An 18,738-nucleotide genomic window follows, 5' to 3' on the forward strand; every position below is an offset into this window, starting at 1 on the left:
CATAGTTAATTGAAACATTCGGCGCATCCTAATGACGATGGAGCACTCAAAATGCGTCGCGATTCAACACATCGTCCTCCAGCGGACTGGTCTCCAAGTGTCTATTTCTGCCTCGGGCACTTAATAATCTTTCTTCTGTGAGTCTTGATTTTCGAATCCGACGCAAAACAGATAGTTAATTGTAACGCTCAGCGCATCCTGATGACGATGAAACACTCAAGTTGCGTGGAGTCTCAATACATCGTCCTCCAGCCGACTTGTGTCCAAGGTGATATTGATGCCTCGGGCACCACATGGTCCGTCTCCTCTGAGTCTAGATTATCGAATCCGACGTGAAACCTAGTTAATTGAATTGTTCAGGGCCTCCTAATGTCGATGGAACACTCAAATTGCGTCGAGATTCAATACATCGTCCTACAGCCGACCTGTCTCCAAGGGTCTATTTCTGCCTCGGGCACCTTATGGTCTTTCTCCTGTGAGTCTTGATTTTCGAATCCGACGCAAAACAGATAGTTAATTGTAACGTTCAGGGCCTCCTAATGACGATGGAACACTCAAATTCCGTCGAGATTCAATACATCGTCTTCCAGCGGACTGGTCTCCAAGGGGATATTGCTGCCTCGGGCACCTTACGGTCCGTCTCCAGTGAGTCTAGATTTTCGAATCCGACGAAAAACTGATAGTTAATTGTAACATTCAGGGTCTCGTAATTTCGATGGAACACTCAAATTGCGTCGAGATTCAATACATCGTCCTCCAGCCGACTTGTCTCCAAGGGGATATTGCTGCCTCGGGCACCATATGGGCCGTCTCCAGTGAGTCTAGATTATCGAATCCGACGCCATACTGATAGTTAATTGTAACGTTCACGGCCTCCTAATGACGATGGAACACTCAAATTGCATCGAGTTTCAATACATCGTCCTCCAGCCTACGTGCCTCCAAGGGTCTATTGCTGCTTCGGGCACCTTATGGTCGTTCTCCTGCGAGTCTAGGTTTTCGAAACCGACGACAAACTGATAGTTAATTGTAACATTCAGGGCCTCCTAATGACGATGGAACACTCCAATTGCGTCGAGATTCAATACATCGTCCTCCAGGTGACTTGTCCATATGGGGATATTGCTGCCTCGGGCACCATATGGTCCGTCTCCTGTGAGTCTAGATTTTTGAATCCGACGCGAAACTGATAGTTAATTGTAACGTTCAGGGCCTCCTAATGGCGATGGAACACTTAAATTGAGTCGAAATTCAATACATCGTCCTCCAGCCGACTTCTCTCCATGGGGATATTTCTGCCTCGGGCATCTCATGGTCGTTCTCCAGTGAGCCTAGATTTTCGAATCCGACGCGAAACTGATTGTTAAATTTAACGTTCAGGGCTTCCTAATTACGATGGAACACTCAAATTGCGTCGAGATTCAATACATAGTCATTCAGCCGACATGTCTCCAGGGGTCTATTGCTGAATCGGGCACCTTATGGTCGTTCTCCTGTGAGTCTAAATTTTAGAATCCGACGCAAAACTGATAAATAATTGTAACGTTCAGGGTCACCTAATGACGATGGAGCACTCAAATTGCGTCGAGATTCAATACATCGTCCTCCAGCTGACTTGTCTCGAAGGGGATATCGCTGCCTCGGGCACATGGTCCGTCTCCGGTGATTCTACATTTTCGAATCCGACGCAAAACTGATAGTTAATTGTAACGTTCAGGGCCTTCTAATGTAGATGGAGCACTGAAATTGCGTCGAGATTCCATACATCATCCTCTAGCCGACTTGTCTACAAGGGGATATTGCTGCCTCGGGCACCATATGGTCCGCCTCCTGTGAGTCTAGATTTTCGATTCCGACGCAAAAATGATAGTGAGATGTAACGATCAGCGAATCATATGATGATGGAACACTCAAATTGCGACGAGATTCAATTCATCGTCCACCAGCCGACATGTCTCCAAGGGGATTTTGCTGCCTCGGGCTCCATATGGTCCGCCTCCTGTGAGTCTAGATTTTCGTATCCGACGCAAAACTGATAGTTAATTGTAACGTGCAGGGCCTCCTAATGACGATGGAGCACTCAAAATGCGTCGGGATTCATCACATAGTCCTCCAGCGGACGGGTCTCCAATGGTCTATTTCTGCCTCGGGCACTTTATGATCGTTCTCCTGTGAGTCTAGATTTTCGAATCCGACGCAAAACAGATAGTTAATTGTAACGCTCAGCGCATCCTAATGACGATGGAACACTCAAGTTGCGTCGAGTTTCAATACATCGTCCTCCAGCCGACTTCTCTCCAAGGGGATATTGCTGCATCGGGCACCATATGGTCCGTCTCCTGTGAGTTTAGATTTTCAAATCCGACGTGAAACATAGTTAATTGAAACGTTCAGGGCCTCCTAATGACGATGGAACACTCAAACTGCGTCGAGATTCAATACATCGTCCTCCAGCCGACTTGTCTCCAAGGATCTATTGCTGCCCCGGGCACCTTATGATCGTTATCCTGTGAGTCTAGATTTTCGAACCCGACGCAGAACTGATAGTTAATTGTAACGTTCAGGGCCTCCTAATGACGATGGAAAACACAAATTGCGTCGAGATTCAATACATCGTCCTCCAGCCGATTTGATTCCATGGGGATATTGCTGCCTCAGGCACCTTATGGTCGTTCTGCTGTGAGTCTAGATTGTCGAATCCGACGCGAAACTGACTGTTAATTGTAACGATCAGGGCTTCCTAATATCGACGGAACACTCAAATTGCGTCGAGAGTTTATACAACGTCCTCCAGCCGAGATGTCTACAAGGGGATATTGCTGCCTCGGGCTCCATGTGGTCCGTCTCAAGTGAGTCTTGATTTTCGAATCCGACGAAAAACTAATAGTTAATTGTAACATTCAGGGTATCCTAATTACGTTGGAACACTCAAATTGCGTCGAAATTCAATACATCGTCCTCCAGCCGAAGTGTCTCCAAGGGTCTATTGCTGCCTGGGGCACCTTGTGGACGTTCTCCTGTGGGTCTAGATTTTCCACACCGACGCGAAACTGACCATGAAATGTAATGTTCAGGGCTTCCTAATGTCGATGGAACACTCAAATTGCGTCGAAATTCAATACATCGTCATTCAGCCGATTTTCTCCAGGGGTCTATTGCTGCCTCGGGCACCTTATTGTCGTTCCCCTGTGAGTCTAGATTTTAGAATTCGACGCAAAACTGATAGTTAATTGTTATGTTCAGGGCCTCCTAATGACGATGGAACACTCAAATTACGCTGAGATTCAATACATCCGTCTGCAGCCGTCTTGTCTCCAAGGGGACATCGCTGCCTCTGGCACCGTATGGTCCGTCTCCTGTGAGTTTATGTTCTCGATTCCGACGCGAAACTGATAGTTAATTGTAACGTTCAGGGCCTCCTTATGGCGATGGAACACTCAAATTGAGTCGAGACTCAATAAATCGTCCTCCAGCCGATTTGTGTACAAGGGGATATTGCTGTCTCGGGCAACAAATGATCCTTCTCCCCTGAGTCTAGATTTTCGAATCCGACGCCAAAATGATAGTTAATTGTTATGTTCAGGGCCTCCTAATGACGATGGAACACTCAAATTGCGTCGAGAGTCAATACATCGGCCTCCAGCCGACTTGTCTACAAGGGGATATTGCTGCCTCGGGCACCATAAGGTTCGTCTCCTGTGAGCCTAGATTTTGGATTCCGACGCAAAAATGATAGTGAGATGTAAAGATCAGCGCCTCATATGATGATGGAACACTCAAATTGCGTCGAGATTCAATACATCGTCCTCCAGCCGACATGTCTCCAAGGGGATTGTGCTGCCTCGGGCTCCATATGGTCCGTCTCCTGTAAGTCAACATTTTTAATCCGACGCAAAACTGATAGTTAATTGTAACGTTCAGGGCCTCCTAATGACGATGGAGCACTCAAAATGCGTCGCGGTTCAACACATTGTCCTCCAGCCGACTTGTCTCCAAGGGTCTATTGCTGCCTGGGGCACCTTATGATCCATCGCCTGAGAGTAAATTTTCGAATCCCACGAAAAATGATAATTGTAACGTTCAGCGCCTCCTAATGACGATGGAACACTCAAATTGCGTCGAGAGTCAATACATCGTCCTCCAGCCGAGTTGTCTACAAGGGGATATTGCTGCCTCAAGCTCCATGTGGTCCGTCTCCTGTTAGTCTAGATTTTCGAATCCGACGCAAAAATGATAGTTAATTGAAACGTTCAGGGCCTCCTAATGACGATGGAACACTCAAATTGCGTCGAGATTCAATACCTCGGCCTCCAGCCGACTTGTCTTCAAGGGTGTATTGCTGCCACGGGCACCTTATGGTCGTGCTCCTGTGAGTCTAGATTTTCAAATCCGACGCATAACTGATAGTTAATTGAAACATTCAGCGCCTCCTAATGACGATGGATCACTCCAATTGCGTCGAGATTCAATACATCGTCCTCCAGCAAACTTGTCTCCAAGGGAATATTGTTGCCTCGGTCACCATATGGTCCGTCAACTGTGAGTCTAGATTTTCGAATCCAACGCGAAACTGATAGTTAATTGTAACGTTCAGGGCCTCCTAATGACAATGCAACACTCAAATTGCGTCGAGATTCAATACATCGTCCTTCAGCTGACCTGTCTCCAAGAGTGTATTGCTGCCACGGGCACCTTATGGTCGTTCTCCTGTGAGTCTAGATTTTCGAATCCGACTCATAACTGATAGTTAATTGTAACGTTTAGGGCATCCTAATGACGATGGAAGACTCAAATTGTGTCGAGATTCAATACATCGTCCTCCAGCCTACTTGTCTCGAAGGGGATATCGCTGCCTCGGGCACATGGTCCGTCTCCGGTGATTCAACATTTTCGAATCCGACGCTAAACCGATAGTTAATTGTAACGTTCAGGGCCTCCTAACGTAGATGGAGAACTGAAATGGCGTCGACATTCCATACATCGGCCTCCAGCCGACTTGTCTCCAAGGGGATATTGCTGCCTCGGGCACCATATGGTCCGTCTCCAGTGAGTCTAGATTTTCGAATCCGACGAAAAACTGATAGTTAATTGTAACATTCAGGGCCTCCTAATTACGATGGAGCACTCAAATTGCGGCGCGATCCAATACATCGTCCTCCAGCCGACTTGTCTCCAAGGGTCTAATGCTGCCTGGGGCACCTTATGTTCGTTCTCCTGTGAGTCTAGATTTTCGAATCCGACGCAAAACTAATAGTTAATTGTAACGCTCAGCGAATGCTAATGACGATGGAACACTCAAGTTGCATCGAGTTTCAATACATCGTCATCCAGTCGATTTGTCTCCAAGGCGATATTGCTGCCTCGGGCTCCATGTGGTCCGTCTCCAGTGAGTCTAGATTTTCGAATCCGACGAAAAACTAATAGTTAATTGTAACATTCAGGGTATCCTAATTACGATGGAACACTCAAATTGCGTCACGATCCAATTCATCGTCCTTCAGCCGACTTGCCTCCAAGGTCTATTGCTCCCTCGGGCACCTTATGGTCGTTCTCCTGTGAGTCTAGATTTTGGAATCCGTCGCAAAACTGATAGTTAATTGTAACGCTCAGGGCCTCCTAATGACGATGGAGCACTCAAATTGCATCGAGGTTACATACATGGTCCTCCAGCTGACGTGCCTCCAAGGGGATATTTCTGCGTCGGGCACTATATGGTCCGTCACCTGTGAGTCTGGATTTTCGATTCCGACGTAAAAATAATAGTGAGATGTAACGATCAGCGCCTCCTAATGATGATGGAACACTCAAATTGAGTCGAGACTCAATACATCGTCCTCCAGCCGATTTGTGTCCAAGGGGATATTGCTGTCACGGGCAACAAATGATCCTTCTCCTCTGAGTCTAGATTTTCGAATCCGACGCCAAAATGATAGTGACTTGTAACGTTCGGCGCCTCCTAATGTCGATAGAGCAATCAAATTGCGTCGAGATTCAATACATCGGTCTCCAGCCGACTTGTCTCCAAGGGGCACCATATGGTCCGTCTCCTGTGAGTCTAGATTTTTGAATCCGACCCGAAACTGATAGTTAGTTGTAACGTTCAGGGCCACCTAATGACGAAGGAACACTCAAATTGCGTCGAGATTCAATACATCGTCCGGCAGCCGACTTGTCTCCAAGGGTCTATTGCTGCCTCGGACACCTTATGGTCGTTCTCCAGTGAGTCCAGGTTTTCGAATCCGACTCATAAGTCATAGTTAATTGCAACGTTCAGCGCCTCCTAATGTCGATGGAACACTCAAATTGCGTCGAGATTCAATACATCGGCCACCAGCCGACTTGTCTCCAAGGGTCTATTGCTGCCTCGGGCACCTTGTGGGAATTCTCCTGTGAGTCTAGATTTTCGAATCCGACGCTTAACTGATAGTCAATTGTAAGGCTCAGGGCCTCCTAATGACGATGGAACACTGAAATTGTGTCGAGATTCAATACATCGTCCACCAGCCGACTTGTCTCCAAGGGGATATTGCTGCCTCGGGCTCCATATAGTCCGTCTCCTGAGAGTCTAGATTTTTGTATCCGGCGCGAAACTGATTGTTAATTGTAACGTTGAGGGCCTCCTAATGGCGATGGAACACTCAAATTGCGTCGAGATTCAATACATCGTCCTCCAGCCGACTTGTATCCAAGGGGATTTTGCTGTCTCGGGCACCATATGATCCTTCTCCTGAGCGTAGATTTTCGAATCCGGCCCTAAAATGACAGTTAATTATAACGTTCAGCGCCTCCTAATGCCGATGGAACACTCAAATTGCGTCGAGAGTCAATACATCGTTCTCCAGCCGACTTGTCTTCAAGGGGTAATTGCTGCCTCGGGCGCCATGTGGTCCGTCTCCTGTTAGTCTAGATTTTCGAATCCGACGCAAAAATGATTGTTAATTGGAACGTTCAGGGCCTCCTAATGACGATGGAACACTCAATTTGCGTCGAGATTCAAAACATCGGCCTCCAGCCGACTTGTCTCCAAGGGTCTATTGCTGCCTCGGGCACTTTATGGTCGTTCTCCTGTGAGTCAAGATTTTCGAATCCGACGCATACCTGATAGTTATTTGAAACGTTCAGCGCCTCCTAATGACGATGGAGCACTCAAATTGCGTCGGGATTCAATACATCGTCCTCCAGCCGACTTGTCTCCAAGGGGATATTGCTGCCTCGGGCACCATATGGTCCGTCTCCTGTGAGTCTAGATTTTCGAATCCGACGCGAAACTGATAGTTAATTGTAACGTTCAAGGCCTCCCAATGACGACGGAACACTCAAATTGCGTCGAGATTCAATACATCGTCCTTCCGCCGACCTGTCTCCAGGAGTCTATTGCTGCCTCGGGCACCTTATGGTCGTTCTCCTGTGAGTCTTGATTTTCGAATCCGACGCATTACTGGTAGTTAATTGTAACGCTTGGCGCCTCCTAATGACGATGGAACACTCAAATTGCGTCAAGATTCAATACATCGTCCTCCAGCCACCTTGTATCCAATGGGATATTGCTGTCTCGGGCACCATATGATCCTTCTCCTGAGCGTAGATTTTCGAATCCGACCATAAAATGATAGTTAATTGTAACGTTCAGCGCCTCCTAATGCCGATGGAACACTCAAATTGCGTCGAGAGTCTATACATCGTCATCCAGCCGACTTGTCTACAAGGGGATATTGTTGCCTCGGGCACCATATGGTCCGTCTCCTGTGAGTCTAGAGTTTCGAATCCGACGCGAAACTGATAGTTAATTGTAACGTGCAGGGCCTCCTAATTACGATGGAACACTCAAATTGCGTCGTGATCCAATTCATCGTCCTTCAGCCGACTTGTATCCAAGGTCTATTGCTGCCTCGGGCACCATATGGTCGTTCTCCTGTGAGTCTAGATTTTGGAATCCGCCGCAAAACTGTTAGTTAATTGTAACGCTCAGGGCCTCCTAATGACGATGGAGCACTCAAATTGCATAGAGGTTCCATACATGGTCCTCCAGCCGACGTGCCTCCAAGGGGATATTTCTGCGTCGGGCACCATATTTTTCGTCTCCTGTGAGTCTGGATTTTCGATTCCGCCAAAAAAATGATAGTGAGATGTAACGATCAGCGCCACCTAATGATGATGGAACACTCTAATTGCGTCGAGATTCAATACATCGTCCTCCAGCCGACTTGTCTCCAAGGGGATATTGCTGCCTCGGGCTCCATATGGTCCGTCTCCTGTGAGTCTAGAGTTTTGTATCCGACGCGAAACTGATAGTTAATTGTGACGTTCATGGCCTCGTAATGACGATGGAACGCTCAAATTGCGTTGAGATTCAATACATCGTCATCCAGCCGACTTGTCTACAAGGGGATATTGCTGCCTCGGGCTCCATGTGGTCTGTCTCCTGTTAGTGTAGCTTTTCGAATCTGACGCAATATTGATAGTTAATTGTAACGTTCAGGGCCTCCTAATGACGATGGAACACTCAAATTGCGTCGAGATTCAATACATCGGCCTCCAGCCGACTTGTCTCCAAGGGTCTCTTGCTGCCTCGGGCACCTTATGAATGAACTCCTGCGAGTCTAGATTTTCGAACCCGACGCATAACTGATAGTTAATTGTAACATTCAGGGCCTCCTAATGACGATGGAACACTCAAATTGCGTCGAGATTCAATACATCGTCCTCCAGCCAACATGTGTCCATGGGGATATTGCTGCCTCGGGCACCTTATGGGCGTTCTCCAGTGACTCTAGATTTTCGAATCCGACGCATAACTGATAGTTAATTGACACGTTCAGCGCCTCCTAATGACGATGGAGCCCTCAAATTGCGTCGAGATTCAATACATCGTCCTGCAGCCGACCTCTCTCCAAGTGTTTATTGCTGCCTCGGGCACCTTATGGTCGTTCTCCTGTGAGTCTAGATTTTCGAATCAGACGCATAACTGGTAGTTAACTGTAACATTCGGGGCCTCCTAATGACGATGGAACACCCAAATTGCGTCGAGATTCAATACATCGTCCTCCAGCCAACCTGTCTCCAAGTGTTTATTGCTGCCTCGGGCACCTTATGGTCGTTCTCCTGTGAGTCTAGATTTTCGAATCCGACGCATAACTGATAGTTAATTGTAACGCTCAGCGCCTCCTAATGACGATGGAACACTCAAATTGTGTCAAGATTCAATACATCGTCCTGCAGCCGACTTGTCTCCAAGGGGATATTGCTGCCTCGGGCACCATATGGTCCGTCTCCTGTGAGTCTGGATTTTCGATTCCGACGAAAAAATAATAGTGAGATGTAACGATCAGCGCCTCCTAATGATGATGGAACACTCAAATTGCGTCGAGATTCAATACATCGTCCTCCAGCCGACTTGTCTCCAAGGGGATATTGCTGCCTCGGGCTCCATATGGTCCGTCTCCTGTGAGTCTAGATTTTTGAATCCGACGCGAAACTGATAGTTAATTGTGACGTTCAGGGCCTCCTAATGACGATGGAACACTCAAATTGCGTCTAGATTCAATTCATCGTCCTTCAGCCGACTTGTCTCCAAGGGTCCATTGCTGCCTCCGGCACCTTATGGTCGTTCTCCTGTGAATCTAGAATTTGGAATCCGACGCAAAACTGATTGTTAATTGTAACGTTCAGGGCCTCCTATTGACGATGGAACACTGAAATTGCTTCGAGACTCAATACATCGTCCATCAGCCGACTTGTCTCCAAGGGTCTATTGCTGCCTCGGGCACCTTAAGGTCCGTCTCCAGTGAGTCTAGATTTTCGAATGCGACGAAATACTGATTGTTAATTGTAAAATTTAGGGCCTCCTAATGACGATGGAACACTCAAATTGCGTCGCGATCCAGTACATCGTTCCCCAGCCGACTTTTCTCCAAGGGTCTATTGCTGCCTCGGGCTCCATGTGGCCTGTCTCCTGTTAGTCTAGATTTTCGAATCCGACGCAGAAACGATTGTTAATTGCAACGTTCAAGGCCTCCTAATAACGATGGAACACGCAAATTGCGTCGAGATTTAATACATCGTGCTTCAGCCGACCTCTCTCCAGGAGTCTATTGCTGCCTCAGGCACCTTATGGTCGTTCTCCAGTGAGTCTAGATTTTCGAATCCGACGAATAACTGGTAGTGTAACGCTTAGCGCCTCCTAACGACGATGGAAAACTCAAATTGCGTCAAGATTCAATACATCGTCCTCCAGCCGACTTGTCTCCAAGGGGATATTGCTGGCTCGGGCCCCATATGGTGCGTCTCCTGTGAGTCTAGAGTTTCGAATCCGACGCGAAACTGATAGTTAATTGTAACGTTCAGGACTTTCTAATTACGATGGAACACTCAAATTGCGTCGAGATACAATACATAGTCATTCAGCCGACCTGTCTCCAGGGGTCTATTGCTGCCTCGGGCACCTTGTGGTCGGTCTCCTGTGAGTCTAGATTTTCGAATCCGACGCATAACTGATAGTTAATTGTAACGTTCAGGGACACCTAATGACGATGGAACACTCAAATTGCGTCGAGATGCAATACATAGGCCTCGAGCCGACTTGTCTCCAAGGGGATATTGCTGTCTCGGGAACCAAATGATCCTTCTCGTATGAGTCTAGATTTTCGAATCCGACGGCAAGATGATAGTGAATTGTAACGTTCAGCGCCTCCTAACGACGATAGATCAATCAAATTGCGTCGAGATTCAATTCATCGTCCTCCAGCCGCCTTGTCTCCGAAGAGGATATTGCAGCCACGGGCACCATATTGTCTGTCTCCTGTGAGTCTAGATTTCTGAATCCGACGCGAAATTGATAGTTAATTGTAACGTTCAGGGCCTCCTAATGACGATGGACCACTCAAATTGCGTCGAGCCTCTATACATCGTCCTCCAGCCGACTTTTCTCCAAGGGTCTATTGCTGCCTCGGGTACCTTATGGTCGTTATCCTGTGAGTCTAGATTTTCTAATCAGACGCAAAGCTGATTGTTAATTGTAACGTTCAGGGCCTCCTAATGACGATGCAACACTCAAATTGCGTCGAGATTCAATTCATCGTCCTCCAGCCGACTTGTCTCCGAAGAGGATATTGCAGCCACGGGCACCATATGGTCTGTCTCCTGTGAGTCTAGATTTCTGAATAGGACGCGAAACTGATAGTTAATTGTAACGTTCAGGGCCTCCTAATGACGATGGAACACTCAAATTGCGTCGAGCCTCTATACATCGTCCTCCAGCCGACTTGTCTCCAAGGGTCTATTGCTGCCTCGGGCACCTTATGGTCGTTATCCTGTGAGTCTAGATTTTCTAATCAGACGCAAAACTGATTGTTAATTGTAACGTTCAGGGCCTCCTAATGACGATGCAACACTCAAATTGCGTCAAGATTCAATACATCGTCCTCCAGCCGACTTGTCTCCAAGGGGATATTGCTGCCTCGGGCACCATATGGTCCGTCTCCTGTGAGTCTAGAGTTTCGAATCGGACGCGAAACTGTTAGTTAATTGTAACGTTCTGGGCCCCCTAATGACGATGGAACACTCTAATTGCGTCGCGATCCAATTCATCGTCCTTCAGCCGACTTGTCTCCAAGGTCTGTTGCTGCCTTGGGCACCTTATGGTCGTTCTCCTGTGAGTCTGGAATTTGGAATCCGACGGAAAACTGATTGTTAATTGTAAAGTTCAGCCCCTCCTAATGCCGATGGAACACTCAAATTGCGTCGAGAGTCAATACATCGTCATCCAGCCGACTTGTCTACAAGGGGATATTGCTTCCTCGGGCTCAATGTGGTCTGTCTCCTGTTAGTCTAGATTTTCGAATCCGACGCGAAAATAATAGTGAGATGTAACGTTCATAGACTCCTAATGATGATGGAACACTCAGTTTGCGTCGAGATTCAATATATCGTCCTCCCGCCGACTTGTCGCCAAGGGTATATTGCTGCCTCGGGTTGCATACGGTCCGCCTCCTGTGAGTCCCGATTTTTGAATCCGACGCGAAACTGATAGTTAATTGTGACGTTCAGGGCCTCCTAATGACGATGGAACACTCAAATTGCGTCGAGATTCAATACATCGTCCTTCGGCCGACTTGTCTCCAAGGGACTATTGCTGCCTGGGGCACCTTATGATCGTTCTCCTGTGAGTCTAGATTTTCGAGTCCGACGCAAAACTGATAGTTAATTGTAACGCTCAGCGCATCCTAATGACGATGGAACACTCAAATTGCGACAAGATTCAATACATCGTCCTCCAGCCGACTTGTCTCCAAGGGGATATTGCTGGCTCGGGCCCCATATGGTGCGTCTCCTGTGAGTCTAGAGTTTCGAATCCGACGCGAAACTGATAGTTAACTGTAACGTTCAGGGCTTCCTAATTACGATGGAACACTCAAATTGCGTCGAGATTCAATACATCGGCCTCCAGCCGACTTGTCTCCAAGGGTCTATTGCTGCCTCGGGCACCTTGTGGTCGGTCTCCTGTGAGTCTAGATTTTCGAATCCGACGCATAACTGATAGTGAATTGTAACGTTCAGGGCCACCTAATGACGATGGAACACTCAAATTGCGTCAAGATTCAATACATCGGCCTCCAGCCGACTTGTCTCCAAGGGGATATTGCTGTCTCGGGAACCAAATGATCCTTCTCGTATGAGTCTAGATTTTCGAATCCGACGGCAAGATGATAGTGAATTGTAACGTTCAGCGCCTCCTAACGACGATAGATCAATCTATTTGCGTCGAGATTCAATTCATCGACCTCCAGCCGACTTGTCTCCGAAGGGGATGTTGCAGCCACGGGCACCATATGGTCTGTCTCCTGTGAGTCTAGATTTCTGAATCCGACGCGAAACTGATAGTTAATTGTAACGTTCAGGTCCTCCTAATGACGATGGAACTCTCAAATTGCGTCGAGACTCTAGACATCGTCCTCCAGCCGACTTGTCTCCAAGGGTCTCTTGCTGCCTCGGGCACCTATTGGTCGTTCTCCTGTGAGTCTAGATTTTCTAATCAGACGCAAAACTGATTGTTAATTGTAACGTTCAGGACCTCCTAATGATGATGGAACACTCAAATTGCGCCGAGATTCAATACATCGGCCTCCATCCGACTTGTCTCCAAGGGTCTCTTGCTGCCTCGGGCACCTTATGAATGAACTCCTGCGAGTCTAGATTCTCGAACCCGACGCGTAACTGATAGTTAATTGTAACATTCAGGGCCTCCTAAAGACGATGGAACACTCAAATTGCGTCGAGATTCAATACATCGTCCTTCAGCCGACATGTCTCAAAGGGTCTATTGCTGCCTCGGGCACCTTACGGTCTGTCTCCAGTGAGTCTAGATTTTCGAATGCGACGAAAAACTAATTGTTAATTGTAAAATTCAGGGCCTCCTAGTGACGATGGAACACTCAAATTGCGGCGCGATCCAGTACATCGTTCCCCAGCCGACTTGTTTCTAAGGGTCTATTGCTGCCTGGGGCACCTTATGATCGTTCTCCTGCAGGTCTAGATTTTCGAACCCGACGCCAAAATGATAGTTAATTGTAACATTCAGGGCCTCCTAATGACGATGGAACACTCAAATTGCGTCAAGATTCAATACATCGTCCTCCAGCCGACTTGTCTCCAAGGGGATATTGCTGGCTCGGGCCCCATATGGTGCGTCTCCTGTGAGTCTAGAGTTTCGAATCCGACGCGAAACTGATAGTTAATTGTAACGTTCAGGGCTTTCTAATTACGATGGAACACTCAAATTGCGTCGAGATACAATACATAGTCATTCAGCCGACCTGTCTCCAGGGGTCTATTGCTGCCTCGGGCACCTTGTGGTCGGTCTCCTGTGAGTCTAGATTTTCGAATCCGACGCATAACTGATAGTTAATTGTAACGTTCAGGGACACCTAATGACGATGGAACACTCAAATTGCGTCGAGATGCAATACATAGGCCTCGAGCCGACTTGTCTCCAAGGGGATATTGCTGTCTCGGGAACCAAATGATCCTTCTCGTATGAGTCTAGATTTTCGAATCCGACGGCAAGATGATAGTGAATTGTAACGTTCAGCGCCTCCTAACGACGATAGATCAATCAAATTGCGTCGAGATTCAATTCATCGTCCTCCAGCCGCCTTGTCTCCGAAGAGGATATTGCAGCCACGGGCACCATATTGTCTGTCTCCTGTGAGTCTAGATTTCTGAATCCGACGCGAAATTGATAGTTAATTGTAACGTTCAGGGCCTCCTAATGACGATGGACCACTCAAATTGCGTCGAGCCTCTATACATCGTCCTCCAGCCGACTTTTCTCCAAGGGTCTATTGCTGCCTCGGGTACCTTATGGTCGTTATCCTGTGAGTCTAGATTTTCTAATCAGACGCAAAGCTGATTGTTAATTGTAACGTTCAGGGCCTCCTAATGACGATGCAACACTCAAATTGCGTCGAGATTCAATTCATCGTCCTCCAGCCGACTTGTCTCCGAAGAGGATATTGCAGCCACGGGCACCATATGGTCTGTCTCCTGTGAGTCTAGATTTCTGAATAGGACGCGAAACTGATAGTTAATTGTAACGTTCAGGGCCTCCTAATGACGATGGAACACTCAAATTGCGTCGAGCCTCTATACATCGTCCTCCAGCCGACTTGTCTCCAAGGGTCTATTGCTGCCTCGGGCACCTTATGGTCGTTATCCTGTGAGTCTAGATTTTCTAATCAGACGCAAAACTGATTGTTAATTGTAACGTTCAGGGCCTCCTAATGACGATGCAACACTCAAATTGCGTCAAGATTCAATACATCGTCCTCCAGCCGACTTGTCTCCAAGGGGATATTGCTGCCTCGGGCACCATATGGTCCGTCTCCTGTGAGTCTAGAGTTTCGAATCGGACGCGAAACTGTTAGTTAATTGTAACGTTCTGGGCCCCCTAATGACGATGGAACACTCTAATTGCGTCGCGATCCAATTCATCGTCCTTCAGCCGACTTGTCTCCAAGGTCTGTTGCTGCCTTGGGCACCTTATGGTCGTTCTCCTGTGAGTCTGGAATTTGGAATCCGACGGAAAACTGATTGTTAATTGTAAAGTTCAGCCCCTCCTAATGCCGATGGAACACTCAAATTGCGTCGAGAGTCAATACATCGTCATCCAGCCGACTTGTCTACAAGGGGATATTGCTTCCTCGGGCTCAATGTGGTCTGTCTCCTGTTAGTCTAGATTTTCGAATCCGACGCAAAAATGACTGTTAATTGTAACGTTCAGGGCCTCCTAATGACGATGGAACACTGAAATTAAGTCGAGATTCAATACATCGGCCTCCAGCCGACTTGTCTCCAAGGGGATTTTGCTGTCTTGGTCACCAAATGATCCTTCTCCTGTGAGTCTAGATTTTCGAATCCGACGCGAAAATAATAGTGAGATGTAACGTTCATAGACTCCTAATGATGATGGAACACTCAGTTTGCGTCGAGATTCAATATATCGTCCTCCCGCCGACTTGTCGCCAAGGGTATATTGCTGCCTCGGGTTGCATACGGTCCGCCTCCTGTGAGTCCCGATTTTTGAATCCGACGCGAAACTGATAGTTAATTGTGACGTTCAGGGCCTCCTAATGACGATGGAACACTCAAATTGCGTCGAGATTCAATACATCGTCCTTCGGCCGACTTGTCTCCAAGGGACTATTGCTGCCTCGGGCACCTTATGGTCGTTCTCCTGTGAGTCTAGATTTTGGAATCCGACGCAAAACTGATTGTTAATTGTAACTTTCAGGGTCTCCTAATGACGATGGAACACTCAAATTGCGTCGAGGGTCAATACATCGTCCTCCAACCGACTTTTCTGCAAGGGGATATTTGTGCCTTGGGCTCCATGTGGTCTGTCTCCTGTTAGTCTAGCTTTTCGAATCAGACGAAAAATTGATAGTTAATTGTTACGTTCAGGGCCTCCTAATGACGATGGAACACTCAAATTGCGTCGGGATTCAACACATCGTCCTTCAGCCGACCTGTCTCCAAGTGTTTATTGCTGCCTCGGGCACCTTATGGTCGTCCTCCTGTGAGTCTAGATTTTCGAATCCGTCACCAAAATGATAGTGAATTGTATTGTTCAGAGCCTCCTAATGACGATAGAACACTCAAATTGCGTCGAGATTCAATACATCGGCCTCCAGCCGACTTGTATCCATGGGGATATTGCTGTCTCGGGCACCATATGATCCTTCTCCTGAGCGTAGATTTTCGAATCCGGCCATTAAATGATAGTTAATTGTGACGTTCAGGGCCTCCTAATGACGATGGAACACGCAAATTGCGTCGAGATACAATACATCGTCCTTCAGCCAACCTGTCTCCAGGAGTCTATTGCTGCCTCAGGCACCTTATGGTCGTTCTCCTGTGAGTCTAGATTTTCGAATCCGACGCATAACTGGTAGTTAATTGTAACGCTTAGCGCCTCCTAATGACGATGGAACACTCAAATTGCGACAAGATTCAATACATCGTCCTCCAGCCGACTTGTCTCCAAGGGGATATTGCTGGCTCGGGCCCCATATGGTGCGTCTCCTGTGAGTCTAGAGTTTCGAATCCGACGCGAAACTGATAGTTAACTGTAACGTTCAGGGCTTCCTAATTACGATGGAACACTCAAATTGCGTCGAGATTCAATACATCGGCCTCCAGCCGACTTGTCTCCAAGGGTCTATTGCTGCCTCGGGCACCTTGTGGTCGGTCTCCTGTGAGTCTAGATTTTCGAATCCGACGCATAACTGATAGTGAATTGTAACGTTCAGGGCCACCTAATGACGATGGAACACTCAAATTGCGTCAAGATTCAATACATCGGCCTCCAGCCGACTTGTCTCCAAGGGGATATTGCTGTCTCGGGAACCAAATGATCCTTCTCGTATGAGTCTAGATTTTCGAATCCGACGGCAAGATGATAGTGAATTGTAACGTTCAGCGCCTCCTAACGACGATAGATCAATCTATTTGCGTCGAGATTCAATTCATCGACCTCCAGCCGACTTGTCTCCGAAGGGGATGTTGCAGCCACGGGCACCATATGGTCTGTCTCCTGTGAGTCTAGATTTCTGAATCCGACGCGAAACTGATAGTTAATTGTAACGTTCAGGTCCTCCTAATGACGATGGAACTCTCAAATTGCGTCGAGACTCTAGACATCGTCCTCCAGCCGACTTGTCTCCAAGGGTCTCTTGCTGCCTCGGGCACCTATTGGTCGTTCTCCTGTGAGTCTAGATTTTCTAATCAGACGCAAAACTGATTGTTAATTGTAACGTTCAGGACCTCCTAATGATGATGGAACACTCAAATTGCGCCGAGATTTAATACATCGGCCTCCATCCGACTTGTCTCCAAGGGTCTCTTGCTGCCTCGGGCACCTTATGAATGAACTCCTGCGAGTCTAGATTCTCGAACCCGACGCGTAACTGATAGTTAATTGTAACATTCAGGGCCTCCTAAAGACGATGGAACACTCAAATTGCGTCGAGATTCAATACATCGTCCTTCAGCCGACATGTCTCAAAGGGTCTATTGCTGCCTCGGGCACCTTACGGTCTGTCTCCAGTGAGTCTAGATTTTCGAATGCGACGAAAAACTAATTGTTAATTGTAAAATTCAGGGCCTCCTAGTGACGATGGAACACTCAAATTGCGGCGCGATCCAGTACATCGTTCCCCAGCCGACTTGTTTCTAAGGGTCTATTGCTGCCTGGGGCACCTTATGATCGTTCTCCTGCAGGTCTAGATTTTCGAACCCGACGCCAAAATGATAGTTAATTGTAACATTCAGGGCCTCCTAATGACGATGGAACACTCAAATTGCGTCAAGATTCAATACATCGTCCTCCAGCCGACTTGTCTCCAAGGGGATATTGCTGGCTCGGGCCCCATATGGTGCGTCTCCTGTGAGTCTCGATTTTGGAATCCGACGCAAAACTGATTGTCAATTGTAACGTTCAGCGCCTCCTAATGACGATGGAACAATGAAATTGCGTCGAGATTCAATTCATCGTCCTCCAGCCGACTTGTCTACAAGGGGATATTGCAGCCACGGGCACCATTTGGTCTGTCTCCTGTGAGTCTAGACTTCTGAATCCGACGTAAAACTCATAGTTAATTGTAACGTTCAGGGCCTCATAACGACGATGGAACACTCAAATTGCGTCGAGACTCTATACATCGTCCTCCAGCCGACTTGTCTCCAAGGGTCTATTGCTGCCTCGGGCCCCTTTTGGTCGTTCTCCTGTGAGTCTAGATTTTCTAATCAGACGCAAAACTGATTGTTAATTGTAATGTTCAGGGCCTCTTAATGACGATGCAACACTCCAATTGCGTCAAGATTCAATACATCGTCCTCCAGCCGACTTGTTACCAAGGGGATATTGCTGCCTTGGGCACCATGTGGTCCGTCTCCTGTGAGTCTAGAGTTTCGAATCTGACGCGAAACTGTTAGTTAACTGTAACGTTCTGGGCCTCCTAATGACGATGGAACACTCTAATTGCGTCGAGATTCAATTCATCGTCCTTCAGCCGACTTGTCTCCAAGGGTCCATTGCTGCCTCCGGCACCTTATGGTCGTTCTTCTGTGAGTCTAGATTTTGGAATCCGACGCAAAACTGATTGTTAATTGTAACGTTCAGCGCCTCCTAATGCCGATGGAACACTCAAATTGCGTCGAGAGTCAATACATCGTCATCTAGCC

This window comes from Schistocerca serialis, unplaced genomic scaffold, assembly GCF_023864345.2.
Source record: "Schistocerca serialis cubense isolate TAMUIC-IGC-003099 unplaced genomic scaffold, iqSchSeri2.2 HiC_scaffold_1362, whole genome shotgun sequence".
NCBI classification, from domain to species: Eukaryota; Metazoa; Arthropoda; class Insecta; order Orthoptera; family Acrididae; genus Schistocerca; species Schistocerca serialis.